This window comes from Nyctereutes procyonoides, unplaced genomic scaffold, assembly GCF_905146905.1.
Source record: "Nyctereutes procyonoides isolate TBG_1078 unplaced genomic scaffold, NYPRO_anot_genome, whole genome shotgun sequence".
Lineage (NCBI taxonomy): Eukaryota > Metazoa > Chordata > Mammalia > Carnivora > Canidae > Nyctereutes > Nyctereutes procyonoides.
In genome coordinates, this window is record NW_026575043.1 from 18901693 (window position 1) to 18929401 (window position 27709).

At 44.5% G+C, this 27709-nt stretch overlaps 1 long non-coding RNA gene across 3 annotated transcripts; it reads right to left on the reverse strand.

Annotated features, from left to right (window-relative positions):
* Positions 1 to 27183, reverse strand: LOC129508164 (uncharacterized). 3 transcript variants are annotated; one of them, XR_008664143.1, is made up of 4 exons: positions 26508 to 27183; positions 17712 to 17856; positions 3879 to 3940; positions 1 to 3746 (listed from the first exon to the last, which is right to left on the reverse strand). It is a non-coding gene; the product is annotated as an uncharacterized LOC129508164 (long non-coding RNA). The 3 variants fall into 3 exon arrangements; XR_008664144.1 differs by lacking the exon at positions 3879 to 3940; XR_008664141.1 differs by having other exon boundaries at positions 1 to 3940.
* Between the last annotated feature and the right edge of the window lie 526 nt (positions 27184 to 27709).

Here is a 27709-nt window from a genome sequence, read left to right on the forward strand (position 1 = left end):
AAAAAAAAAAGCCATCCAGTGTCAGAATCATAGAATTGTGGAATTGTCGGGCTGGAAGGGACTTTTAGATCTATAATATCAAAGAGTATCCGGATTAAAATATGTATATTATTGATCTTATCCAAAGTTGTATTAAAACTGATGGGTGCTGTCTCACCAGGGCCCAAGACTAAATTTTCAGGAAATTTATAAGCCAGTTGACTTTGGTGGGATATTTACACCACAGAAATTAACAAACACTACAAATCAGGGCTTCTTTCTCCCGGCCTCTTCCACCAAGAGCTAGTTATTAAAGATTTACTAGCACATCATTGATTTTACCCACGCCTTTTATTTATGGATGAGAGAACTGAGCCCCAGAGAGAGGACATGACTTACGGAGGCTCATCTATTCATTAGTGTCAGAATTTAGAATCCAAATCTTTTGCATCCTATTCCCGTGAGTGGATACCTAAAGCATAGCCCTGTCACCCAAGACCCACGAGAGCCACAAGAAGATTTACTGCAATAAGCACAGAGAGTAAGAGACAAATAGTTATATTGAAAATAGTTCTCAGGGGAAAGAGAGAACCGCCTGCTACTAGACACATCCTGGAACTTCCTAGAGGACGTTGAGGCTGAGAATGAGCACTGGTCTTGTCATACTTACGTGGAATGTGACAGCGAGACCTGGACACAGTCACTTCTTTGTGACATCTTCAACAGAAAGAGGCTTGGTAGCCCTGGAAGAAAGAGTGGCATGACTGGTAGATTTGGGGGTAAACAGCCTGGCTGTTAGTAAGAAGAAATTAAGATCCGTAGCCTGAAAATCCATCGTTTAGTAAACATTATCAGATTTGCTCTACTGTCTCTTGTGATAACATGGATTCCAAAAACAGAAGCAAAGGAAACTTGTATGCTTGCACCTTTTTTCCCATTGTGATTCTCCTGTCCTTGCACAGCTGAACTCAAAGTCCTGGTTTAGGACTTCCACAGGATAGCAGAAGTAGAGGAAGCAGAGCCCGCCGCAAGCCAGAGGAGCAGGCCAGGAAAGGACAGATGGAAAAGGATGGAAACTCTGACCGGGGTGTGCATTCCAACTGGGCCTCGAGAGATGGTTGGTGCTCAGAAAGACAGAGGGATTCCCCACCTCGCAGAGGGCAGGGAGTCCCCGAGGACCGGAAGGTCTCTGCTTCTGCCTGGCTGAACCACCAGGACCAGTGACCAGGAGGGACTGGGAGTGGCCGTGTTGCGGGGGGTGAGGAAGAAGGAAGGAATCACAATGCTTCCAAGGTAGGAGAGAAGAGGCCAGATGTCTCCGGCTTCCACGGCCTCCACGCTCCCTCTGAAATCCCTTGCAGTTGCTCTGGTCAAGCCTGCCTTCCTACCAGTCCCCTTCTATCATTTTCCAGAGGCTCTTTCTCTGCTCCGGCCTCCTCAACCATGACAGTGGTTGCTACATCTGACTCTGAGGGAACCCTGCCTTCTGTTGTCAGATATTTCAAGCCCACGCTCTATTATCTCATCTCTTTAACCCATCACTGTACTCCTGGCCCTGGGGAGAGTCAAGGTCTCATTGGAAGAGTGATGTGATTCCTAGTGTCACCGACCAGGACAAGAGGTCACTCACGAAGGGAAGAGAACTGAGGTCCCGGGGTGGGCAGCCTTCCTGTCCAGACTTCAGATGCCAAGAGTCAAGGAAGGGACTCCTGTGTAAGGCAGCCAGAAGGAAGCCAGTCAAGTAGGAATAACCAGTCAAATATTTGGAAGAGGGGAGCCCAAACAGGGACCCGAAGAAGCTATACCACCTTCAAGGCCATGGTATGGAGAGCCCTCCTCCCCTTTGGGAGGACACCCACAAGGCCCTCGGAATAATCTGGTTATACCGAGTACCTTGCAAATGTGCTGTTTGTTGTGTTCTCTTTTGTTCTCTGTTCGTACTTGGAAAAGTCTTTCTTTCTTCTCTTTCTTTCTTTCTTTCTTTCTTTCTTTCTTTCTTCTTTCTTTCTTTCTTTCTTTCTTCCTTTCTTTCTTTCTTTCTTCAAAAGATTTCATATACTTATTATTGGACAAAACTACTGGTGCAGAAGCATAGTAGTAGAAAAATCATTTCCCCAATAAAACATGGCTATTGTTCAGGTATAGGATAGGAGCACGTGACCTTCACGCAGTACAAATATGTGTGCCATCTCATGTGCCATCCCCTCGGACCCCAGTCTTCTCCAGTGCCTCCTCTTGGAGTTGTACCTGATTTTATTTCCGGTTTTCATCCAAATCCACTGGAGGATGCAACGATCCTACTTTGGTTTCCTGGAAGTCTTGTGAGAAGACATGGCAAGGAACAGTCGACTGGACACATCACAATGGCAGAGAAAAGGAGAGAAAAGGAAAAAGTCTTTTAAAAGAAGTCCCAGTGTGTCATAACAGTATAAAGGAGAAAATATGCGTACGTACCCTTAGGTGGACGCGCTAGAGCAATGGCAGCATAGTAAATTGTCAAAGGTCTGGGTTTTGAAGTGACATTTTCTTTCTGTCACCTCCTCTTTGCAGTTCCTCTTTCAGACTTCTGAACCTCCCCACTGCCCTGATTCTCCTCTCCACCTCCTTCTCCATCCACGGGCTGAGCCACCAGGCTGTTTCCGGCCCCTTGCTCTGTGTCTGTCCACTCAGCCCTCGACAATGTGAACCCCTGTCATGACTTCAGTTGTGACCTCCATGAGGATGACCCCAAACCTTTACCTCTGGTCTTGACCTTTCTCCAGACAAACTTCCAACCTTCCTCTGGCCACGCTGTCCAGAGAGGTGATCCCTGTCATAAGTCAGGGTCGCCAAAACAGAATTGAATTCTTTCAACCAAAGCTCAAAACTTTCAAAATGATCTCGGATGACTTCCTCATTCTTCAGCCTCACATCTAGTCATGAAAGAATATCACCCCATGTGCACTGATCTCTTCATACCGCCCTCCTCTGTCCCACCTCGATGCCCCCACCCAATCCCACTCTGCTACCTCTTCCTGGCACTATTGCAAAGCCTCCTAGCGACTCCCCACTTCCATTCCCCACCCATTCCAAATCAACCTAGATCAACCCTGACAGATTTCCCTTCCTCAAGGCCAGTCAAGGATTTCTCCTCGTTGGCCCAAAGTGCCTCACTCTGCTGTCATTGAAAGCCACAGAGAGTGGGTGCACCTTCCTCAAAACCTATCCCTGCCTTTCCCTCAATATAACCTCATGCTTCACTGTTTCTTCTCTCTAGAATGTTCTCCCTTGCAGTGTCACCTGGCCAAAATGCTTTTATCCTAATCTAAAATGACCTGGCCTACTTGGACCCTTCCCCAGGTGCCCTGCCTCACTTTGGTGCACCTGCATGGTGCTGCGTGCTCCCCGTGGCATCCATCCTTTTCTGCCCTGTAACATTGTGCAGCCTGTGCTCCTTTCCTTTCACCGGCCCCCGCTTCCTTCTCCCACTACAGCAAATGCCACCACCTCTTGTTGTTCAGGTCAGAAACTTTGGACAATTCCAGATGCCTTCCTCTTTTTCACCTCCCACTGGGGTCCTCAAAAATCTGCCTTTGAGATCACTCTCATTTCTGTCCTCTCTGGTTATCCTCCTTGCCCTGAATTAGCTCTGGACGTTCCCATTAGGGGAGCTGGAGCAGAACTTTCCATTTGGCACCGAGGCAGACAGCCTGCAATCTGCACCCTGCTCATCACCTGTGTGACTCCGGCAAGGTTGCTCAGCTTCTCTGGAACATCAGTTTTGTCACCTGCAGAAGGTAAACAAACAAAATTAAAACTCTCCAAAATTTTACACAGAAATCCTAGCATATGTGGTAGACACTCATAAAAGTAAACATTTATGGGTTTTTTTTGCTTGAATTAGTAAAACAATTTCCTACCTGGCCCCTGGCTGTGGCGACCCAAGAATAAAGCCCAGCGCTCTCTGCACCACCAATGAGCTCTATAAAAAAACAGTATGATCCCACTTATACTTTTCAAAGGCAATAACTGTCAGAATAAAATTTTGTTATTGGTTGCTTTTATTTTATTTTTTGCTTAGCCTGTAAGGCTGTACATGTCGTGGCCCAGCTACACCTCTTCCTGCTCTGAGGAGCCCCCAAGATAGAAAAGTGAGCAGTCTACCAAGTGTGGCAAACCCTTGCACAGACCCAAGCCTTACACACGCTGTTCTCCAAGCTTCTAATCATCCTGACCCACCTCCACTTCACTCCTTGATTCTTTTTCCACATCTACTAACTCCTCATATTCTTCAAGACACAGCCCAGCTGGCACCTTCTCTGAGAAGCCTCCCTGGCCCCCCAGGAAATGTAGGGAGCTCCTCTCTTTATTCCAGTCATCCCAACATGTAGTTCGAGTGTGGGCTCCATGTAGGGCTTGATCTCACAACCCTGAGGTCATGACCTGAGTCAAAACCAAAAGTCAGATGCCCCACTGACTGAGACACCCAGGTGCTCCAGTCCATGCTACTTTCTAGCTAATTTAGCTGGCTCTCCTCCCTCCTGAACTTGAGGTCCTTGTCTTGTTGGCCTTGATTTCCACAGTGCTGCACTCTGGACCTAGAATGAATATGCAGATAATAATTTCTATTGAATGAGTGAATGAAAGAATGAATCCTACTCCTCACCCCTACCCTTATTTTTAGAAGTTCATCAAAGACCAGCATTGTATTTCTTCTAACGTCTGCCAGTTGATCCTACACTAAATAGATTCTCAATCGATACTTGGCTGTTGGGATGCGCGGGTGGCTCAGCGGTTGAGCAGACGTCTGCCTTTGGCTCAGGGCGTGATCCCAGAGTCCCAGGCTCGAGTCCTACATTGGGCTCCCTGCAGGGAGCCTGCTTCTCTCTCTGCCTGTGACTCTGCCTCTCTGTCTGTGTCTCTCATGAATAAATAAAATCTTAAAAAAAAATAATTGGCTGTTTAAAGAACAGCAAGGAGGACAGTGTGGCACAAACACGGTGAGCAAAATGGACAATAGGTGAGCCATAGGGGCCAGGTAGGAATGGATCTTTGAGGCCGTGGGAAGGAGTGTGGGCTTCACGTAACAAGAAGCTATTGAAGGGACTGAAGTACGTGAACATTGTCAGACTTATTATTTTATTTTTATATTTTTAAGTAGGCTCCACACCCAGCATGGGGCCCAATGCAGGGTTTGAACCCATGACCCAGAGATCATGACCTGAGCTGAAATCAAGAACTGAATGCTCAACTGACTGAGCCACCCAGGTGCCCCCAGATTTATGAATTTAATCAAAGCCTGACAATCAAGCCCACATACTATATGATTTCATTGTATGACATATTTATCATGCTCAGAACCCACCCCAGGATACATCAGTTTGCTCATCTACAAGATGAGGTCAGAGCAACGGACCTCTAGGGTCATATTTAGTTCTGTCTTTTTAAATTTTATTTCTTGTTAATAAAAATGACATTAGGCTAAAGGAATAGAACCCAGCATAGCAATCCCAGGGAAGGGATGCTTGGTCTCTGTTTTGGCAGTGCTGTGATATAGTGCGAATGACCTGGGAGGTTTGGATCCTTCACTGGTTTGAGCATTTACCATTGGAAAGATCTTGGAAAAGTGGTGAAATTTTCCAGGTCTTTGTTTTTATATCTCTAAAACATGGGAACTCTAGGGGGTGGCTTCTGTGGTCCTTCCCATATAAAGTTTGAGTTCTAATCCTCCCTCTCTCTGAAGGCAACCTAAACCAGTCTTGGAATAAAGTATATATTCACCCACCTTATACATTTTAAGAGTTTTAAGAAAATTAATGTCATTGATGTTTTTCTGCTAAAAAGACTGAGAGAAATACAAGGAATACTGTGCATATTTAAAAGGATGTGGCAGCTTCTCCTCCAGGAAAACACAGAATGGTGGACGATGCCAGTGCTGTGGGAGGGCCCTGGAAAGGGAGGTGGAGGCAAGGCCGAGGACAAGGAGTGGACCCCCATCACCCAGCTGGGCCACCTGGTCAAGGACATGACGTTCACGTCTGGAGAGGAGATCTGTCTCTTCTTCCAGCCCATCAAGGACTCTAAGGTCATTGATTTTTCCTGTGGGCATCTCTCAAGGATGAGGTTTTGAAGAGTCTGCCCATATAAGGCAGAGCAGTGCTGGCAAGGCATTTTTTGCCCATCAGCTTTCACAATGGACACATCGGTCTGGGTGTTATGTGCTCCAGAGGTAACCATTGCCATCCGTAGGTCCATCATCCTGGCCAAGATCTCTATCATTGCCATTTGGTGAGGCAACCAGGGGAACAAGATTGGCAAGCCCCACACTGTCCCAGGCAAGATGACAGTTGCTAATCCCTTACTATGTCTAATTTATAAATTAAATTTCATCATAGGCATGTGTGTATAGGAAAAAACAGTATCTATAGTGTTGGGTGGCTTCAGTCATCCATGGGGCTCTTGGAACGTATCCCCCGTGGATAAAGAGGGACTACTGTAGAGTATGATATCATTTTCCTAAGGAAATAGTGTATGCACATATAAGTGCCCAAATCTTTTCCTCACTCAGCCTTTACCATCTTACTATGTATGCACCACCATCCACCCAGCAGCTCAAGGCAAATGCACAGAGATGAGTCACTCTTGGTTCCTTCCTTCACACCTTAGCTTTCTCTCTTCATGGGAGATAAGGGAAAAGTCACATGTACATTGCTCTTGGGAAGTTTTATGATCTCGAGGGAGAAGACAATGCACAAGAGAGGATGAGAGAATAAATTGGAATAGGTGTTATATAATTGGAGGAGAGAGCACCCCATTGGCTGGGGTGGTCAGAGAAGAGGCATGAAAGAGTTGAGTTGGGCTTGGGGAGGGAGTCAGGCTACATTAGGACAGACCAGAGGAGCAGTGGAGGCGAGTGGAGGGAAAAAGTGTGGCGTGAGAGCAGAAAAGAGTAGCTCCTGCATGGCAGGCCTTGCAAAGGTGCCCGTGTCCACCTTCTAGGGCTGTCACAACAGAGTAGGGAGTTTAAACAACACAAATTTATTTTCTCAGTTCTGTTGGCTGGAATTCCATGATCAAGTCCAGGTTTCTCCTGGAGCGTCTCTCCCTGGCATGCAGATGGCTTCTTCTCCTGGGGTCCTCATGTGGTCTTCCTTCTGTGCATGTCTGGATCCTAACCCCCTCCTCTTAAAAGCACACCAGTCAGATTGGATTAGAGTCTACCTTCCTGACCTCATTTTAACTTAATCACCTCTTTAAAGACCCTGTCTCCAAATACAGTCACATTCTGAGGTGCTGGGGGAGACGACTTTGATGTATGAATTTTGAGGGAACACACTTCAGCCCATCACACTGCCTATGCCAAAGGTGTAGTAAATGGCCAGGAAATGGTTGAAAAACTGAATAAATAAAGTGCATGAGATTTCTTTGTTTATGGCACAGCAGGAAATTTGTGGGACACATAAAATGAGAAAGATCATGGAGAGAAGTTCAGATCCAAGCCCCGACACTCTGGAGCAAAGGAAGGCCATGGCATTGATGTCGTTGCAGGCACATTAGATGGCAATGTCTGCCCTGTGGTTTGGAGCAGAGGTGAGCCTGGGGGCAGAGAGGTCAGGTGAAAGACCGTTTCAGTCATTCCAGGTGTGGAGTGATGAGAGTCTTGACCAGGGTGGTGGCCACAGAATAAAAGCTGGAGACAGATGGGTGTGCCTGGGTGGGGAGGGGTTGTGTCAAGCACTAGGACCAGCCAAAGCATCTGTGAGGGCCATTTTCTGCCTGGAGAACAATGAGTCCTCTCGAAACTGGAAAGGCAGTGGTTACCAAAGCTGCATAAGATGATCTCATAGGTCCTGGGACACCAGTGACTCCAAACAATTCCTTTTGATTCAGGGCCTTCTCAATTTGTCCCCACCTTGCAGCTGGGTCTACCCTGCACTTGAATAGGAGTGGGTTGCACTAAGAAAGATTCTTATTGGTTAGCACAGGAATTAAATTCACTCCCACCATGTCTTGGATTCTGTGGTTATCTCCCCTAATCACACCACTTGAACCTACTAGGATGTCCTCTCCCTTCTTCTCTGCCTCTGAAATTAACCACTTTTAAGTGTATAATTCAATGACATTAAGTACACCCACAAAAAAAAAAAAAGTACACCCCCTTTCAAGGCCCAATTTATATACTCGCATGTCCACACACCTCTTGGTGGCACTACAGCTTGTGTGGCACTCTCCCTTGCTGAGTCCTAATCACACATATTTATACTACAAGATGGGTATGACATTAAATAAGGTATCATGCCCATGCTTGAGATGTTTAGAATATTCGTATGCCATGCAAACTCCCCCATGAGACTCTAAAGTCCTTGAGGTTGTGAATCTGGAACTTCTTATGTTACACCATGAACACCAGTACATATTAGGTGCTTAACAAATTAATGCTGAGACAATAGCCAACACCCCAAAGGTCCATATAACTGGAGTTAGTGGGCAAAAAGGGCAGGGATGAAATATAAGATATTCATTTCAATCTGTAGAAATGGCCTCTAAGTCCCAATCCCACCAGTTTGCCCTGTGCTTCCTTAAGACTGCTCAAAAAAAAAAAAAAATAGCCCCAAGTTAGAGGGGATTCTTAACCCTCCAAAAGGGGCTTCATATGTGGGAACTCAAAGTTGGCTTATCCTTACATGTACAATGTTGATAAAAGGGTTGAATGGACCAACCCTTAGCAGTCCGCATCCAAGGAGATGATTAACCTGTCCTGGGAAGCGAGTGAGACTAGCACCTGTGATAAGGATCATGCAGAGGGCCTGAGGGGAGCTGGCACCGGGGTGGCCTTTGGGGAGGAAGGCAGTTGTTGGTCTCCAAAACTTTTGCACCACCCAAGCAGAAACTCTGTAAGCATTAAGTCATAACGCCCCATTCTCCCTGTTTCCCAGCCCCTGGTAACCTCCATCACACTTTCTGTGTCTATCAATTGGCCTGTTCTAGATGTTTCATATTGGTGGAACCATCAAATACTTGATCTTTTGTGTTTGGCTTATTTCATTTTGTATAATCTTTTCAAGATTCGTCCATGTTGTATCAAAGCTTCATTCCTTTTTTAGGACTAAATAATATTTCATTATATATATACAATGTTTTGTTTATCCATTCATCTGCTGATGGATGTTGTGCTTGCACAACATTGTGGGTGTACTTAATGTCATTGAATTATACACTTAAAAGTGGTTAAGATGGCAAATGGCAAATTCTGCTATTGATCTATATTTTACCACAATAAAACAATTTCACAAAATGAAATGAAACAAGAATTGGCAGGTGCGAGGAGGAAAGAGAAAGGCAATGGAGATATGGCACTCTTTGGACTGGGTGGTTACTGGGACAGTGAATGTTGAGGGCCAGCCTTTTATTCCAAAGATGTTTTGTGCTAGGCTCCAAAATATGTCTAGACACAAAATCATCATCATCATCATCATCATCATCGGCAGGGAAGATTTGCTCCAGCAAATATGGGAGAGCATTGACCCTTAGAGTTATGAGACTGATTCCTGGGCTCTCTGGGCCACCCCTAAGATGCCAAGATAATGGCTTGAAGATGACTTTCTCTGCCCAAGTTTTATCATACTGATGGCACTTATTTCCTTTGCCATGTTGAAGCTAAAGTCCCGTATCAAATATGGGAATGTTATTTAAAACTGTCTCAGCTGGGGCACCTGGGTGGCTTAGCGGTTTAGCACCTGTCTTCGGCTCAGGGCATGATCCTGGGGTCCTGGGATCCAGTCCCACGCCAAGCTCCCTGCACAGAGCCTGCTTCTCCCTCTGCCTGTGTCTCTGCCTCTCTCATGAATAAATAAATAAAATCTTAAAAACAAAACAAAACAAAACAGAACTGTCTCAGCTGACAGATGCCCAAGAGCTTGCTTAGCTCAAAAATGTTTACTCTTCCAGGCTCTCTTCTGTGCGCACACACACACACACACACATGCGCACAAGGTAGTATGGCTTGCATACCCTTTTCATTTGCTTTTTAAGACAAAATAAGTCTGCTTCCTATTCACAGCATTACAAACTTTGCTATCATGAGAGAAAGTGACACACAGTCACACTCCCTCCACGATGGGATGTGCCTTTAAATCTTCCCCCAGGGGTGCAGGGGTTCACCAGCTGTACAGGGTAGCACAGCCCAGCGCCCTCCTCCATCTGCTGGGCCTGGCTCCCAGCACTGTGGTGTCACAACCCGTCTCTAGAATGGCATGAGCACTGAGATAAAGTACTTTGCAGTGCTTGGCACACGGGAGATACTCAAAATATGCTGGTGGAGTCCAGAGATTTCCAGTTCACTCTAAGCTGGAGAAAGAAGCTCAAGGTGGGGACGGGGAGAGGAAAAAGCGACCCCCGTGGAACACTAATGAAATCTAAGTTCGATTTTAAGACAGGGATGTGTTGAAAAGAGAGCACACGTGGTCCTTTTGCTTCAGGCCTCTTTGAACATATCTGCCATTTCATCTGGATGATTTTAAACCTTCGGTTGGATGATGAACAGATTTCCAGGGCTATCCACTGTTGAACTGAGGAGCGATCTGCCTGCAAATCGGACCTGTCCTTAAAGGTTTAAACTTACTAAATGAAATAGGCCACCTGAGGGGCACCTGGCTGGTCCAGTGGGAAAAGCATGCGGCTCCATCTCTGGGTGATGAGCTTGAACCCCAAGTGGAGTGTAAAGATGACTACTAATAATAAGTTAACTAACTTAAAAAAATAAATGAAATAGGCCACCTGAAAAGCACAAATAAAAAAGGAGTAATGAATACAGTCATACTGGTGAAAAATTAAGAGAGGGCCTTAAAAAAGGACATGTACGTCCTTCAGTATAAGTGGCATTTGGGTAAATTTGATATGACGGCTAGTTGGCTTTCTTTCCTTCCATTTTCATGAAATCAGCTTTCTTCTGATTTAAACTGTACTCTGCAGCTACACCCCACAGCTGGCCCTAAACACTAATTGCTAAGAGACACCCTTGCAGGGAGGTAGATTCAATTAGCATTACATCTTTAATGATCCAGCATATTACATACTTCCCATGTGTAATTATTTTATGGTACCATGCCACCCTATAGATAAATAAAAACTGAGAGAATTTACTAGCTTTTTGGGGAGTGTCCCCCAAAGGCTGTCATTCTCATTTTAACAGCAATAACTAAGATGGGAAAATCTCCACTCTGGAGGGTTAACCTGTGGAGCTACATTTACGTTCAGAAATGCCCCTCCTGAGTTTTTTTTTCTCTTTTTAACATAAAATTGCAGAAATGTCTATCACACCCACATGTACAAGGGACGGCCTAGCATTGGGAATACAAATTCTAATAGTCCAGAGATTTTGTATTCAGGGAACTCTCGGTAAACAAAGTCTGATGAGGGCACAGAGAGCAGAAGTGAGTAAGGGTCGGAGGGTGGCGATAGCCTTTATGTGAAAATGAAATATGAATACTGAACAATGAGTAGACGTTCTCATGGCATTCCAACGTCAGGACAGCATTCCAGGGAGAGCGAGCAGCATGTGCCAAGGCATGAAATGAGGGGTGGGTTGGGGATAACTCCCTATAGGTCTACGTTGCTGTGCGTGGGAGGTGAGATCAAAAATGGAAAATTTGAGGGAAAGCCTGAGATTTCACCACACTACATATGTAACAAAGGAAGCCCCTGCACAGGCAATTCCTCTTCATCTTAAAATACGAACATAAATTGGTTTAGTTTACTGTAAATTAGGATTGAGGCAGAATGAGCAGTCCCAGGAACTGAACCAAAAGTCTTCAAGCTCAGCTGTACCCTTCAGAGAACCAGTAACACCAAAAGAAGAATGTCTCTTGCCAACCCCATCTCCATTTTAAAAAATTTGTCCGTTTAGGACAAGTTGGGTGAGCCTGGGTGGCTCAGTTGGCTAAGTGTCTGCCTTGGGCTCAGGTCATGATCCCAGGGTCCTGGGATGGAGCCTGAAGTTGGGCTCCGTGCTCAGCGACGGGTCTGCTTCTCCCTCTCTCCCTTCCCCTGCTCATGCTCTCTTTCTCTAATATACAAATAAAATCTTTTTTTAAAAATTGTCAGTTTATCACGAGCAAGCCAGGCAGAACAAGGACAATCAGAAGTGGAGGGTATTGGGGCAATTCCTAAAGGGCTGGGGGACACCCAGCTCTTGGCATGCTGGTGTCACGACTGAGAAGGTGAGGAAGAAGAGTGAGGCGTGTGGCAGAGAGGGCCTGCTGCACAAGGAAGAGCAGTCTGGAGAGCTGGCGAGAGGTCTGGTCTCTGCTCCTCTTCACTACTTCGTAAGAAAGGCAGCTGCTGGCAATTCTCATTCCACACCCACCACTTCCCCTGCTACTTTCTCTTCCAATGTCTTCCAGCACCAACATGTTTCTGCTCTTCGGGGCGCCAGGGAGGCCCAGTTGGTTGAGGGACCAGCTGCTGATTTCAGCTCAGGTCATGATCTCAGGGTCATGAGATCGATCCCCTCAGGCTCTGGACTCAGCAAGGAGTCTGCTTGAGATTCTCTCTCTCTCCTTCTCCCTTAGCCCTTACCCTCTCTCTCTCAAAAAAAAAAGTTTCTGCTATGCAAGATCTCAGGATGATGATTCCACACAAAGCTGTTTGGTGTTTATCATGAGCCACAAGAGGTGCTCTGCCTCTCAATCCCTGCTCTCCCCTACCCCTACTCCCTACCAAAAAAAAAAAAAAAAAAAAAAAAAAAAAGATCAGAAATTGCCTCTGACCAAGACATGGCAAAGTTCATTTGCACACTCAACAAATTACATTCTTTTTGTATAACAAATACAATTGTGGTAAGTTCTCACAGCATCTAATTGAGGAAAAGGATGAAGAAAGGAGATAATATTTACAAACCTGCCTATGTTCCACTCTGTGGGGGGTGCTCTCAGTATATTATCTCATTTAATCCTCTCAACAATCCAGTAAAGAAGGCTTGTTCCATCCATTTTACAGATGTTAAAATAATCACAAAGTCCACAAACTCTAGCAGCCATCCTTATCCAGCCTAGTTTTTTATTTTTTTATTTTTATTTTTTATTTTTTAAAGATTTTATTTTTTTACTGATGGGAGACACAGAGAGAGAGGGAGAGAGGAAGAGACACAGGCAGAGGGAGAAGCAGGCTCCATGCAGGGAGCCTGATGTGGGACTCGATCCCGGGACCCCAGGATCATGCCCTGGGCTGAAGGCAGTGCTAACCTGCTGAGCCACTGGGGCTGCCCAGCCTAGTTTTTTAATATACTGATCTAGGCAAGTTTCTTGCACAGTAGATGACTAAAGAATGGTAGACAGGTCCCACTGGATCCTTGTTCCTGATCAAGTTATTAAAGGTTTACCTAGGTTTTCCTGCCTGATCCTCTTACCTCATCCAGTTATCATCTCTTACCTGGGCACTCCAAACATATATTAATGGAGAATGGAAAGTTCTTCACACTATATTTGGCTCTCTAAATGAAAAGTCAAAGTCTTATATGCATTTATTAATGCCCCACTTTTTCCCCCAGGAGTTTAAAGTGATTTACCAGAAAGAGGAGTGCCTGGCTGGCTCAGTCAGTAGAGCATGCAACTCTAGATCTCAGGGTCATGAGTTTGAGCCCCATGTTGGGGACAGAGCCTGCTTAAAATAAAATAATAAATAAATAAATAAATAAATAAATAAATAAATAAATAAATAAAGTGATTCATCACAAAGATAGCTACAATAACATGACCAAGTATAAATCTGAATAAAATGATAGGATCATAGATAATATAAATATGAGTAGTTAAAATAAAAGATAATAACAGAAAAGGAAAAGAAAAATCATGAATTACAGGCTATAAGGAATTATATAGTTGCTGTAATTAAATCTTGCTTATTTACTTTTTGTTTACTACCAGCCAAACCAAAAAGGAAAACCTGGTCAGTTAAAAAAAAATAAAACTTGAGATTCGATAATAATTGTTAGAGAAGAAAAGAAACTTCCACAAGGGAAGCTTAGCTTTTCTGAAAATTTAGTTTTAAAATATCTACCTCATGCGCAATTTCTTAAAACTTCTACCTTCCCCACTTCATGATAGAGAAGACACTATTTGTATCATATATTCCTATAGCAAAAGCAAAGCATTAAAGTAAAACTCTCTAGTCAAGGTTAGACCCTCTAGAAATGTTCTCAAACTGGGATACACATTTCATATCAGTTATCTATTGCTGTGTAACAAATCGCCCCAGCAGTTAAAACAACCACCATTTCATTTGCTCCTTATTCTGAGAGTCAGCAAATTGGGCTGAGCTTAGCTGGGCAGTTCTTCTAACAGTGCTCCAACCTCATATTATAGAGGTTCTGATTTAACTGGTCTTGGATGGGGCCCTTTATTGGTAGCTCCCTAGATGATTCTATGTATTGCCAAGCTTAAGAACCACTGGCACAGTGCATAACCCTAAATCACAAGTGAGTGATGGCAATTATTCCCAGGTGACAAAGTTAAAAGGACTTTAAGAAATGCCAGATGCAAATTATCCAAAACAATAGTGAAAAAGAACAAAGTTGAAGGACTCATACTTCCTGATTTCAAAACTTACTACAAAGTTACAGTAATCAAAACAGAGTGTGGCAAAGGATCGAAATACAGAGCAATGGATCAGAGCTGGGAGTCCAGAAATAAACCCTACTTTTACAGTCAATGGATTTTCAGCAAGACTGCCAAGATCTTTCAGTGGGGGAAAGAACAGTCTTTTCAACAAATGGCACTGGGGAAACTGGATATCCACATGCAAAATAATGATTCTGAATGCCTTCCTTTCATCATATAGAAAAAGCAATTCAAAATGGCTCATAGACCTACACGTAAGAGCTAGAACTCTATAACTCTTAGAAGCACAGATTACACACCACGGCCCAGTAGGATTTATCCCCAGAACGCAATGTTGTTTTAACATCCAAAATCCAACTAACAGAATTCACTATATTAATAGAATAAAAGATAAAAAAAAACTCACATGATCCTCACAGCTGCAGAAAATCATTGCTCAAAATCCAGTTATATTCATGATACACTCTCTCAATAAAGTAGGAATAAAAGAAGTCCCTCAATTTGGTAAAGGGCATCTATGAAAACCTGACAGCATGATAGTTAAGAGTGAAGACTGAACATATGATGGAATATGGTTCGCCCTTAAAATGAAGGAACTTCTGACACAGTCTGCAACATGGAGGTAACTGGAGGACATTACACTCAGTGAAATAAGCCAGTCCCCAAAAGATAAATGCTGTATGATTCCACGGATAGGAAGTACCTAGAACAGTATAATTTGTAGAGGCAGAAAATAGCATGGTGGTTGTCCAGGGCTGGAAAGACAGGGGAGTGCAGAGTTAGTGTTTAATGAGGACAGAGTTTCAGTTTGGGGAGATTAAAAAGAGTCCTACAGATGGATGGTGGTGATGGTCGCACAATCATGCAAAGGTACTTAATGCCACTGAACTGTACACTTAGAAACGCTTAAAATGATAAATTTTGTTATGACTTTTATATTTCACCACAAGTTAAAAAGTGAAAATAAGTAAATAAAACAGAAAAAAATAATATTTTCTCGCTGAAACTGGGAATAGGGAAGAATATTTTCTCTCACCACTTTTGGTCAACTGTGTACTTCATGTACAACATGAACCTATATGTAGAAAACTCTATGGAATTTCCAGAAACGTACTAGAATTAATAAACCAGATCCGCAAGGTCACAGAATAAAAAAAAACACAAAATTAATTGTATTTCAATATACTAACAATAAACAATCCAAAAATAAAATTAAAAAATAATTTCATTCACAATAGCATCAAAAATAAATAAATACTTGGGAATAAATTTAATAAAAGAAGTACAAGAAATACACAGTAAAACCACCAAACTTTGCCGAGGTATTTATCTGAAGACCTGAATAAATGGAGAGATGTACCATGTACGTAGACTAGAAATCTCAATATTGTTAAAAGGGTGATCCTTCCTAAACTGATCTAGAAAGTACATGAAATACCTATCAAAATTTCAGCAGTTTTTTTTGGTAGAGTCATATGAAATACAAAGAACAGGGGCACCTGGATGGCTCAGTCAATTAAGCATTTGACTCTTGATTTTGGCTCAGGTCATGATCTCAGGGTCCTGGGATTGAGCCCCATGTCAGGCTCTGTGCTCAGCTGGGAGTCCTCTTGAGGATTCTCTCCCTTTCCTTATGCTCCCCGCCCTCTCCCCCATTTGTGTTCTCTCTCTCTTTCTCTCTAAAACAAATAAATCTTAAAAAAAAAAAAAAAAAAAAAAAAAAAAAAAAAGAGGGCAGCCCGGATGGCTCAAAGGTTTAGTGCGGCCTTCGGCCCAGGGCCTAATCCTGAAGACCCAGGATCGAGTCCCACATTGGGCTCCCTGCGTGGGGACTGCTTCTCCCTCTGCCTGTGTCTCTGCCTCTGTCTCTCTCTCTCTCTGTCCCTCATGAATAAATAAATAAAATCTAAAAAAAAAAAAAAAAAATTGAGAGAAATTTAAAAAAAAAGAAATGCAAATAACCTAGAAAAGTCAAACAATTTTGAAAAAGAACAAAGTGGGAGGACTTAAACTACCTGATTTCAAAACTTACTATGAAGCCATAGTAATTAAGACAATCTTGTATAGGCATAAGTAGAGACAGATGGGTCAATGGAGCAGACTAGAGTGTCCAGAAATAAACCCTTATGATCAATTGATTTTCAACAGAATGTGAAGCAAAAAAAAAAAAGATATACATATGTGCGTGTGTATACCCTTACCTCACGGTATACACGAAAATTCATTAATAGACCTAAATTTTAGGAACTAAATAATATTCTATACCAACGCCAAAATCTACTAAAAAAAAAAAAATCCTGACTAAAATAGCTCTTTGCTTTATTGCACTGAAGCAAATAACTGAGCTAAAGAGGGGCCAAATATCTTGAATGGTATTGTCTATTACTGAACAGCTTCACCAATATTTTTCTTCCAGTGACCAGATTTGTCAAGCTGAGTCCCTTGGCAGGAAACACCCTATGACAGCATCCTGATGGACACCTGCATTGAAAAGAAGGGCAGTGGGACTTTTAAGTTGACCTCTAGATGGGTTTTAAACTCGGGGGGCTCAGCAGTTTAGCGCCAACTTCAGCCCAGGGTGTGATCCTTGAGACCCGGGATGGAGTCCCACCTTGGGCTCCCTGCATGGAGCCTGCTTCTCCCTCTGCCTGTGTCTCTGCCTCTCTCTCTCTCTCTCTCTGTGTGTCTCTCATGAATAAATAAATAAAATCATAAATAAATAGATAGATAAATAAATAAAATAAAATAAACTCAGATTTGGTTTTTATAGAAGAAAAATGTGGTTTCCATCAAGAGAATTTAATTAAAAGTGACTCCAATCAGTTCTCAACCTCAGCTGTAATCATTCACCCCAATTTATTCTGAAGACATGACAAGGAAAGGAAAAGCCTCCCCAGGGCTTTGGCTCCTGGGTTTCTTAGGACCCAAAGTGTTGAGAGGGTCTACAAAGCCTTAAGTCAACAGCTGTGGTTTTGGGGATCTTACACATGAGGTGTGCAAGTGTGTGTGTCTCTCCCAACAGCCTGGAACATTGCTGATCCAGGGCTGAGCTTGCCTCAGTGAAATGCCTCCAAGGCAAGCAGTCCCTCAATTATTCTTCTCAAGGCTTCAATAGACATGAGAAATGAAAGAACACACCTCTCTCTCAAGGGAGAGCTGCGGGTTTGTCCACATCTTCTGGATTCCTTCCAGCTTCTGGCTAGGTTTTCTTTCTTGCAAGTCTGGAATGGGTGTGGAAAGCAGCAAGCTCCTCTTCTCCATCAGCGGCAGCGTGTGTGTCCACCTGCCAACACAAGCAGCAACTTGTAGAACCAACACCTTGTTTCTTTTGTTTAGAGATTTGGCACAAAGCAAAGCAGGTCCCCTTCCCATGAGGCTAACAAAAGGGAATTTGTATTTAAAACAAGGATCTATACCCCAGACATGATTTCCATCTATCACCCTACCTATCCAGAAATACCCACTAAAACTGAATTTAAGAATAGCCATGCATGTCTTCTAAAATATAAAATTCCTAGGGTTTTAGAGGCTACCTTTGGCTCCAGTCGTGATCCCAGGGTCCTGGGATCAATCCCTGCATCAGGCTCCCTGCTCAGTGGGGAGCCTGCTTCTCTGTCCCTCTGCCTGCTGCTCCTCCTGCTTGTGCTCTCTCTGTGTGTCAAATAAATAAATAAAGTCTTTAAAAAAATAATAAAAGATCAACTCCCCTCTCAGCAAATTGACGTTTAAAACTCTATTCCAATTAGTAGTGACCTTTCTTCATTTTAGAATCTCACTCTCTCATCAGAGACATCAAATCTTTTTCTTCTCAGGAATAAAGATGTCACAATTTAGGGGCATGTGGGTGATGCAGTCGGTTAAATGTCCAACTCTGGGCTTCAGCTTGGGTGGTGACCTCAGGATTGTGAGGTCGAGCCCCAAGTTGGCCTCTACACCCTTCGTGGATCTGCTTGAGATTTTCTCTCCCTCATGTTCTCTCTCTCTCTCTCCAATAAACAAATAAATATTTTTGTTCATTTTATTAAAGATTTTATTCATTTATTTGAGAGGGAGAGAGAGCATAAGCAGAGGGAGAGGCAGAGGGAGAGGGAGAAGCAGACTCCCCACCGAGCAGGGAGCCTGATGCAGGGCTCGATCCCAGAATCACAATCTGAGCAGAAGGCAGACGCTTAACGGACTGAGCCGCACAGGTGCCCCATAAATAAATATTTTTTTTAAAAAGGTCACAATTAAGAATTATAACTCTTAATATTTGTTTGCCTTCATGGTACACTTTCTACCTAAGAATTTCAAGATGAAATGACATATCACACACATGGTCTCTTTCAGATCTATTCCTCAATTTAATGATAGATTGTAGAAAATGACAGGATCATTCCCAGTGTGTGACCAAGTTAAGCCTGGCATGCGATCCCTGCTTCTCCAGTTATGAAGCAGAAAACTAAGTTATCCATAATCCCTCCACCAAGAGATAATCACTGTTAACATTTTTTCATGTATTTTTCTTTAGTATTTTCATGTATGCGTTTTTCCCTCCAAAACTACAGAGCAAATAAATCAGAATCAATTTTCCCATTCTTTTTTTTTTAATTTATGATAGTCATACAGAGAGAGAGAGAGAGAGAGAGAGAGAGAGGCAGAGACATAGGCAGAGGGAGAAGCAGGCTCCATGCACCGGGAGCCCGACATGGGATTTGATCCTGGGTCTCCAGAATCGTGCCCTGGGCCAAAGGCAGGGGCCAAACCACTGCGCCACCCAGGGATCCCCAATTGTCCCATTCTTAATCTTAATGGATAAGACCACTTATGTTTGGTCTTGAACTTGTCCCACAGTGCCTCCAGCCCCGATCTTCCAGTCCCTGCCTTGTGGCCTGTGTCTCCATCCACACTGAGTTCCTCAGCTAGGGCCCCACTCACACTGGACTCCACGTTTGGGTTTTGGCTGTTTGCCTTCGATGCTGTTTGAACCCCTTGGACCTTTGGGAATGTGAATTGTCAAGGCGAAAACCTCATGCTATTCTGTACCCAATAAAACAAAAATTACGAAAGTCTCCATTCTTTGTGCTTTGGAAACTAACCTGGAGTTTACTTTGCCTTTTTCTTTTTTAAAGATTTTATTTATTTATTCATGATAGTCACAGAGAGAGAGGCAGAGACACAGGCAGAGGGAGAAGCAGGCTCCATGCACCGGGAGCCCGACGTGGGATTCGATCCCGGATCTCCAGGATCGCGCCCTGGGCAAAAGGCAGGCGCCAAACCGCTGCGCCACCCAGGGATCCCTACTTTGCCTTTTTAAAGGGCATTTCCAAAGACATGAGATACTAGAGAACAGGTTCCGTGCTCATTTATATCTATAACTCCAGCACATGGCCCATAGGAAGTGTTCAATAAATGTCCACTAAGTGATTAAATCACATTTATTGAACTCGTGCTTTCTGTCTGGGGGAATATAATCAAAGCTGGATGTCAACAATAGCAATAGTAATGAATGTGGTTGGTGGCTCTGCAACCATTACCAGCCAGAATCACTGGTCTTTAATCACTTAAACATCTCTGTTCTCTGTTCTCAGGCAGAGTCTCCCCTTCCTGGCCACTGGCCTCCTCCTCTTGCCTGGCCCCTTCATGCCTGTGGCCTTCCCCCGACCTCCCCACCTCCCCACCTCTCAGGATGGACTGAGACTTGCCCCCGCCCCCCACCAAGGACAGAGTTGCCCTCCCCCTCACTGTCTCCTAGCCCCTCTTCTGACCTCCCATCACCCCCACCTAGTGTAGTCACCCCCATTCTTGCCTGGCTGCAAGACCACCTATCATCCTTGTCTTAACCTCTCCAAGGCAGTTGACGCACCTGCTTTCAATCTCCTTGAAACTCCATCTTTGGAGAGCACATTTCCTTCCTCTGAGTTCTCCTCATACCCCTGGCTGCCCCTTCTGAGCCTCTTCTGCAGAGTCCTCCTCTAAACCCCCACACCCTTCCTCAGTTCTCTGCTCTCACCCTGCAGACGCCTCTCTGATCTCCCCTGCTTCCATGATTTCTGCACCAACCATGGATCCTGCATGCCCCATGGAGTGGAATATCATAGAGCTCCTGCTGTAGAATTCCACTCAAATGTCCCTCCAAATCAACACATCCCAATGGAACTTACATCCTCCATCTGAAACCTGCCCTTCTCTTATTGTTTCATGACACTCACATCTGAAACTTGGGAGTTCCCATGCTCTTCCATAGCCCCTGATCTAATGGTTCACCAAGTCCTGTCCATTCTACCATTTTACTGTTTGTCCAATTATCCTCCAGCCTGGAATCATTCCAAGAGGTCCATCTGACCTTCCTCTCAATAAGATTGGCTCCTCTTATTACTAATAGGGCCCAGCCTCCTTCATGTGGTTGGCAGGCCCTTTGGAATTGGGTCCATGCTTACCTCGCTAGCCTCATCCCTTAACAGTTCCTGTGGTCTAGTCATGCCCAACCTTTTAATTCATTCAGAAAGCCCCGATGTCTCTCATCTCTGAGTGGTTGCATTTACTTTTCATCTATCTGGAGTCCTCTCTACCCTTTCCTTCATCTGGCCATCCTTTGCTCTTCCTTCAAGTCTTAGTGGAGACATAATTTTTAGGGAAGTTTTTCAGGAAGTCCTTCTGAAGCTCCAAATCTCTTAGAATATGTTCTTGATACACATGCTCCAGAAATACTCTGTACCATCTTAGCACTTACACACTAACTGAGATTACCTTCATACCTGCCTGGGTGGCCAAGTGAATGTTCAGTTTGCTAAGAGGCAGACACCAAGTTTATCTTCCCTGCACACAGCACAATACGATGCTAGCACATAGTACATGCTCAGTAAAAAACACTGAGTGAATGTCAAATTAGTGAATGAAGGAAGGAAGGAGTAAATGAGTGTTCTTTTCTCTTTTATCTCTTTTACCAGTGCTCTTTTCATCTCTTGCCAGGATGAAGCAGAAATTCCTAAGAGACCTCCTCACATCCTGTGAAATTTATGTTCTACATTTGGGTACAAACGATCATTCTAAAAAGAAGACCTAATCGTGTCCTGCCCTGTTTTAAAATCAATGGCTATGCATTCCTCACAAGATAAAGTGCAGACTTTAGCCTGGTTTTAAGGCCATTTAGGATTTTGTTCCTCCTTACCTCCTCACTAGAGCCCCTCGGAACAGTTGATCCATTGAAATACTCATCTCCAACCCCGCTGAACCCCTCTTGGCTCTTCCCCCAGGCCAGGCTCTCCTGGCTCTGGGCCTCTGCATATGCTCCTCCTTCTTTTCCCCTCTGCCCCACCTACCCCCCTTCAGCCTCAGGACCCAGCTTAGGAGTCACTTCTTAGGAAGCTACCTCTGAGCCCTCTGCTCCCTGGCAAGTAGAATGAGGTGCCCTAATGTGCTTCCTATAACCTCCAATCAGCCTTCAGTTACAGTTTCATTGGCCTACAGGTGTCAGCCACGCTATTCCATACAATTCAGGAGAGCTAAGGGCAAAGCCTTGTGACCCTCACATACTGAGAAAGGTAAGAGGTGGACAATAAGGTCATTAACAGAAAGCTATTTTCAAAAATTTCAAGGACAACTGTGAGCCCCTAATGAAAATACTGTGTTAATAACTCAGCAGTCATGGGGCATCTGGTCAGCTTAGTTGATAAGAGCATGCAACTCTCCATCTCAACGTCATGAGTTCAAGCCTCTTATTGTGCATGCAGCCTACTTAAGAAAAAAAAAATACTAAAAAACAACAAAAACAAAATGCAGCAGTCGTATCACCTTGTCTGTGGTAGGAGAGGACAGACCTGCAAGGGGGACAGGGATGGGGAAGGGGATAAATATAAGAGGAGCCTTGTGAGACTCAGAATGAGACTGACCACAAACTGGGGTGAATAACGAACTTCACCTTCTGCCCCTAAGCGTCATCCCACCTTTAAAGTATCACCAAGGGATCCCACAGATTTTACTATATTCTTTTCTTTACACAGTCATTTCAATTTGGGGCACAAATTGTTTTTTGATAAATGGAATCGTATTTTTAAATATTGCTGCTCAAAAGAACCCAGACATCTCACATCCAGTAAGATGACCTAATTGAAAGAAAAGAAAGAGAAGGAAGGAAAGAAAAGAAAGAAAAAAAGAAAGAAAGAAAGAAAGAAAGAAAGAAAGAAAGAAAGAAAGAAAGAAAGAAGAAAGAAAAGGACATGTTGGTAAGGATGTGGAGAAACTGGAACCAATACAGAATAGTGGTTTCTCAAAAATGAAACAGAATTCCCTGAAAATACTACAGTCTCACTGCTGGGCATTTACCCGAAAAAGAATTGAAAGCAGGGACTCAAAGAGATATTTGCACACTCCTGTTGGTACCAACATTATTCTTAATGCTCAAAAGGGTGGAAATAACTCGTGTGTCCATCCACAGTTGAATAGATAAACAAAATGTGGTACATACATACATTGGAATAGAATATTAGTCTTAAAGAGAAAGGAAATTCTAGGCGCATCTGGGTGGCTCAGTGGTTGAGCGTCTGCCTTTAGATCAGGTCATGATCCCAGGGTCCTGGGATTGAGTCTACATCAGGCTCCCCAGAGGGAACCTGCTTCTCCCTCTTCCTGTATCTCTGCCTCTCTTCTGCATCTCTCGTGAATAAATAAGGAAAATCTAAAAAAAAAAAAGAAAGAAAGAGAAAGAAAGAAAGAAAGAAAGAAAGAAAGAAAGAAAGAAGAAAGAAAGAAAAAGAAAAGAAAAAAGATAGGAATCTGAAAAAAAAAAAAAACAACCTGGAAGGAAACTGACCTAGGTTACAACATGGATAAAACTTGAGGACATTATACTCAATGAGATAAGCCAGGCACGAAAGAACAAACACAGTATGAGATCCCTAAAATAGTCAAATTCATAGAGACAGAAATTTAAATGGTGGCTGCTGGGGGGGGGGTATTTTTAACAGGTGCAGGATTTCCATTTTGTAAGGTAAAGTTCTGGAGATGGATAGTGGTGATGGTTTTACAATGATGTCAATGCACTTAATGCTGCTGAATTGCACACCTACAGGTGGTGAGGATGGTATATTTTATGCTACCTGTATTTCCCACAATTAAAAAAAAAGGGGGATCCCTGGATGGCTCAGGGGATCCCTGGATGGCTCAGTGGTTGAGCGCCTGCCTACGGCCCAGGGCGTGATCCTGGAGACCGGGGATCAAGTCCCACATCAGGCTCCCTGCATGGAACCTGCTTCTCCCTGTGTCTCTGCCTCTCTCTCTCTCTCTCTCTCTCTCTCTCTCTCTGTGTGTGTGTCTCTCATGAATAAATAAATAAAATCTTAAAAAAAATAAAAAAATAAAAGAATAAAAAGAATAAATAAATAAAAATTTAAAAATTTAAAAAATTTTTTTAAAAGCCCAAGAATGAATCCCTTTTTTTTTTCCTTTTAAAGATTTAGTTGGGATCCCTGGGTGGCGCAGCGGTTTGGCGCCTGCCTTTGGCCCAAGGCGTGATCCTGGAGACCTGGGATCGAATCCCACATCGGGCTTCTGGTGCATGGAGCCTGCTTCTCCCTCTGCCTGTGTCTCTGCCTCTCTCTCTCTCTGTGACTATCATAAATAAATAAAAATTAAAAATAAAATAAAGATTTAGTTATTTATTATTTGAGAGAGAGAGAGAGCAGCGGGGGGAAGAGAGGCAGAGGGAGAGGAAGAGAGAATCTCAAGCAGGCTCCCCATTGAGCACAGAGCCCTACCCGGGGCTGGATCCCACGACCCTGAGATCATGAGCCGAAATCAAGAGTAGAGCATTTAACCAACTGAGCAACCCAGGGGCCCCTGAACCCAGGACTCCCCTTTGTAAAACCAAAGTGTGTGTAAAAGGCGAGGAGTCACAGCTCCTCCTCCTCTGTTTGGGACTAATCTGTTTGGGAAATTCCGGTTTATGTATAAACCAGTCCCACCTGAAATATGTCTTGCTCCGTGAGCTGCCCAACTGTGGTCGCTTCTCCAAGGACATTCTGTGACAGTCATTTACATACAAACATTTTATTTAATACTCATACTTAAAAAAGTTACTTTGGGAGCCATGACCACTCACTCACTTCCATCCCACGTGTTGGGTGATGAGCAACCTGCAGCAGCTCACTAATGTCCTTCTGTCCTTGCCCCTGCCACGGGGAGACAGGGTTACAGGGACACACGGTCCCCCATCACATCACAAAGTGAAGGAAGAAATTCAAGCTCCTCGGAGCCGTTGGTGGAAGCGCTGGGTCGGGTGACTAATGGATGGGACAGCCACAAATGAGGCTTCCTCTGACTCATCAGTACATGAAGCTGCTTTATCTCCCTGGCCCCACCCGCCTGCCCTCCCGGTCCGTCCCTCCAGAGAAGTCAGGGGCTGAGATAAAAGTAAGCACACTGCGCCCCAAGTGCTGGGAGGCTGCTGAATCAGGAGCCCGCCCAGTCCTTGCAGCCTGGCCCCAATAACGCCTGGGCCATGCCTTTAATCCAAGGACCTCAAAGTCCTTGAAAGCATCAGTTTATGAGTCCTGGTGCAGGCCCTGGAAAATGATCTTGACTATTTCAAAGTCGGAGAAACTAAGGCAGAATGGGGGGGTCATGGTCATAGCCTATATCACACAAGGGGATGACCCAACAGGAACTCAGCACTTCCATGTTATTTTTATTTATTTTTATTTTTTATTTTTTTTCCATGTTATTTTTTTTTTTTAAGTTTTGCTTGGTTTTATTGATCGTTTTCATGGTCATATATTTTTTTCTTTTTATGATAGTCACAGAGAGAGAGAGGCAGCGACACAGGCAGAGGGAGAAGCAGGCTCCATGCACCGGGAGCCCCACGTGGGATTCGATCCCGGGTCTCCAGGATTGCGCCCTGGGCCAAAGGCAGGCGCTAAACCGCTGCGCCACCCAGGGATCCCCATCCATGTTATTTTTAACCAGTAGCCCCTCCTGCCTCTTTTTGGGAATGGAGCTCATGTTTCCAACAGGCGAGGGAAAAGGAATAACAACTTTGTACAAAACATAATCCACAGGGACCCCTGGGTGGCTCCGTGGTTGAGTGTCTGCCTTGGGCTCAGGGCGTGATCCTGGGGTCCTGGGATCGAGTCCCACGTCGGGCTCCTGCATGGAGCCTGCTTCTCCCTCTGCCTGTGTCTCTGCCTCTCTTTCTGTGTCTTTCATGAATAAATAAGTAAAATCTTTAAAAAAAAAAAAAGAAAAGTCCACAAAAACCTGATAATTTAAGCCATTTCAAAGAAACTGTTGCTTTTAGAAAAGCTTTCCTTCCTGAACTTTCCTGGGAGTGCCTCTCCTTTTGGAAAATCTTCTTCCGTTGCCAGTGATCTTTTGGAAGGGAGTCACCCCAGGCTGTCAGACTGAGTGTTTCCCCGAATGATCACGTGGGAATCTACTAACCTGCAGAATCCGATCCAATAGCCTGGGTGGGGCCTTAGGTTCCTGGTCCCAGGACCACACTTGAGTGGGCAGGAGCTAGACAGCGAAAGCCATTCGCAGACAATGCCCTTCTTGAAAACCAACACTTGGAGCCCATCCATTGCTCCCCCCAAGCACCAGCTTTCTGGGAGCCTAATTATTCTGAGTCTTTCATTATTCTGAGGTTAATTATTCCGACTCTTCAGAGCCTAACTTGCCAATCATGCTAAGGTCAGCACATCGCGGCCAGGAAGCTGTGCTTGTTTAAAACGGCTGCAAGTGGGCAGCCCGGGTGGCTCAGTGGTTTAGCGCCGCCTTCAGCCCAGGGTGTGATCCTGGGGTCCCAGGATCGAGTCCCACGTTGGGCTCCCTGCATGGAGCCTGCTTCTCCCCCTGCCTGTGTCTCTGTGTCTCTCTCTCTGTGTCTCTCATGAATAAATACATAAAATCTTAAAAAAAAAAAAAAAAAACCTGCTGCAAGCTATCTCTGAGCACACTTACCAGAGTTAAGAGACAGGATCCTTTAAGGGAGGACAACCAGCGTTCCCACGCAACAGACTGAAAAAGAGGAGTGACACGAATACCAGGTCACTTGGGGGTGCAATGAAGAATTGGTTTCAAAGCAACTGTCCCGTGCGCCTCCGGTACAGAGTCCAGGCCCAGGACAGGGTTAGCTGCTTGGATCCATCCGTGTTTGACTTGACCTTTCACCCCTGCCGTGTTATTCCTGGTCCCCACCGTTGCCATGGGAACACTGATAAGCAGCTGAGGCTTCTGGACACCCGTGGAATGCTGCAGGCCTCCGGGCAGGCTCTCCGTCTGCTGCAAAGTCCTGGGGCTCCAATCTGAGGCCAGCAGGGCCCGGGACACTGTAGCGCTGGAGGAGCCTTGCCTGCGCTCCTGCCGGCCAGACACCAGGAGGGACAGACCGTGCGTGTGCATCTGGCACCGTCCACTGCCCGCCAGCAGCTCCCCCGGTTCCTGCCACCCCCCACCGCGTGGGGAGGATGGTGGAGAGAGCCTGACCGTGCTCCCTGGGTCCTCCCTGGGTCCTCCCCTGGGGTGGAGGAGGGCCTGGCTGGGACAAGGAGGGAGCAGCCCCTCCAGCTCTGGCTGCCGCCCTACAGATTTTCATCCTCTTCACAAATCCCTGCAGCCTGAGGATGTTAAACCTCACTGCATCTTTTCCTTTCATGCTGGCAAATATTTGAAGAGTGCAGATCAATGTCGCAAATACGTATATGCCAGCCTTACCCCACGTCGACATTAAATATTTTGAAAGAAACCAATGCACAGGGACAGTTAACGTTCCCTGCATACTCCTCCCTGGTCCTCTTTCCCATCCTCCTTCCCGAGCTGACTATCATCATGACTTTGCTATTCGTCATATCAGGTGTACTTTATGCTCTCACTCCGTATGTTACGTGATAACCAAAGTCTGTCGTTGTTTTGCATGGCTTCCTATCAACGCCGTCCACGGAAGGTGTCTTCTTGAAAACGTGTTTTCACCCAACAGTAGGTTTGTGAGCGGTATCCATGGTGATACGTGTAGTTGATTTGTACTAAGTTTGTACATAGCATTCCATTACATGAATTTTTAAAAATTTTTTTCATTACATGGATTTAAACATATTTATCCATTCTTCTGTTTGTGGGCATTGAAGTCACTTAAAATTTTCACTCTTACAGATAAGGTTGCCACC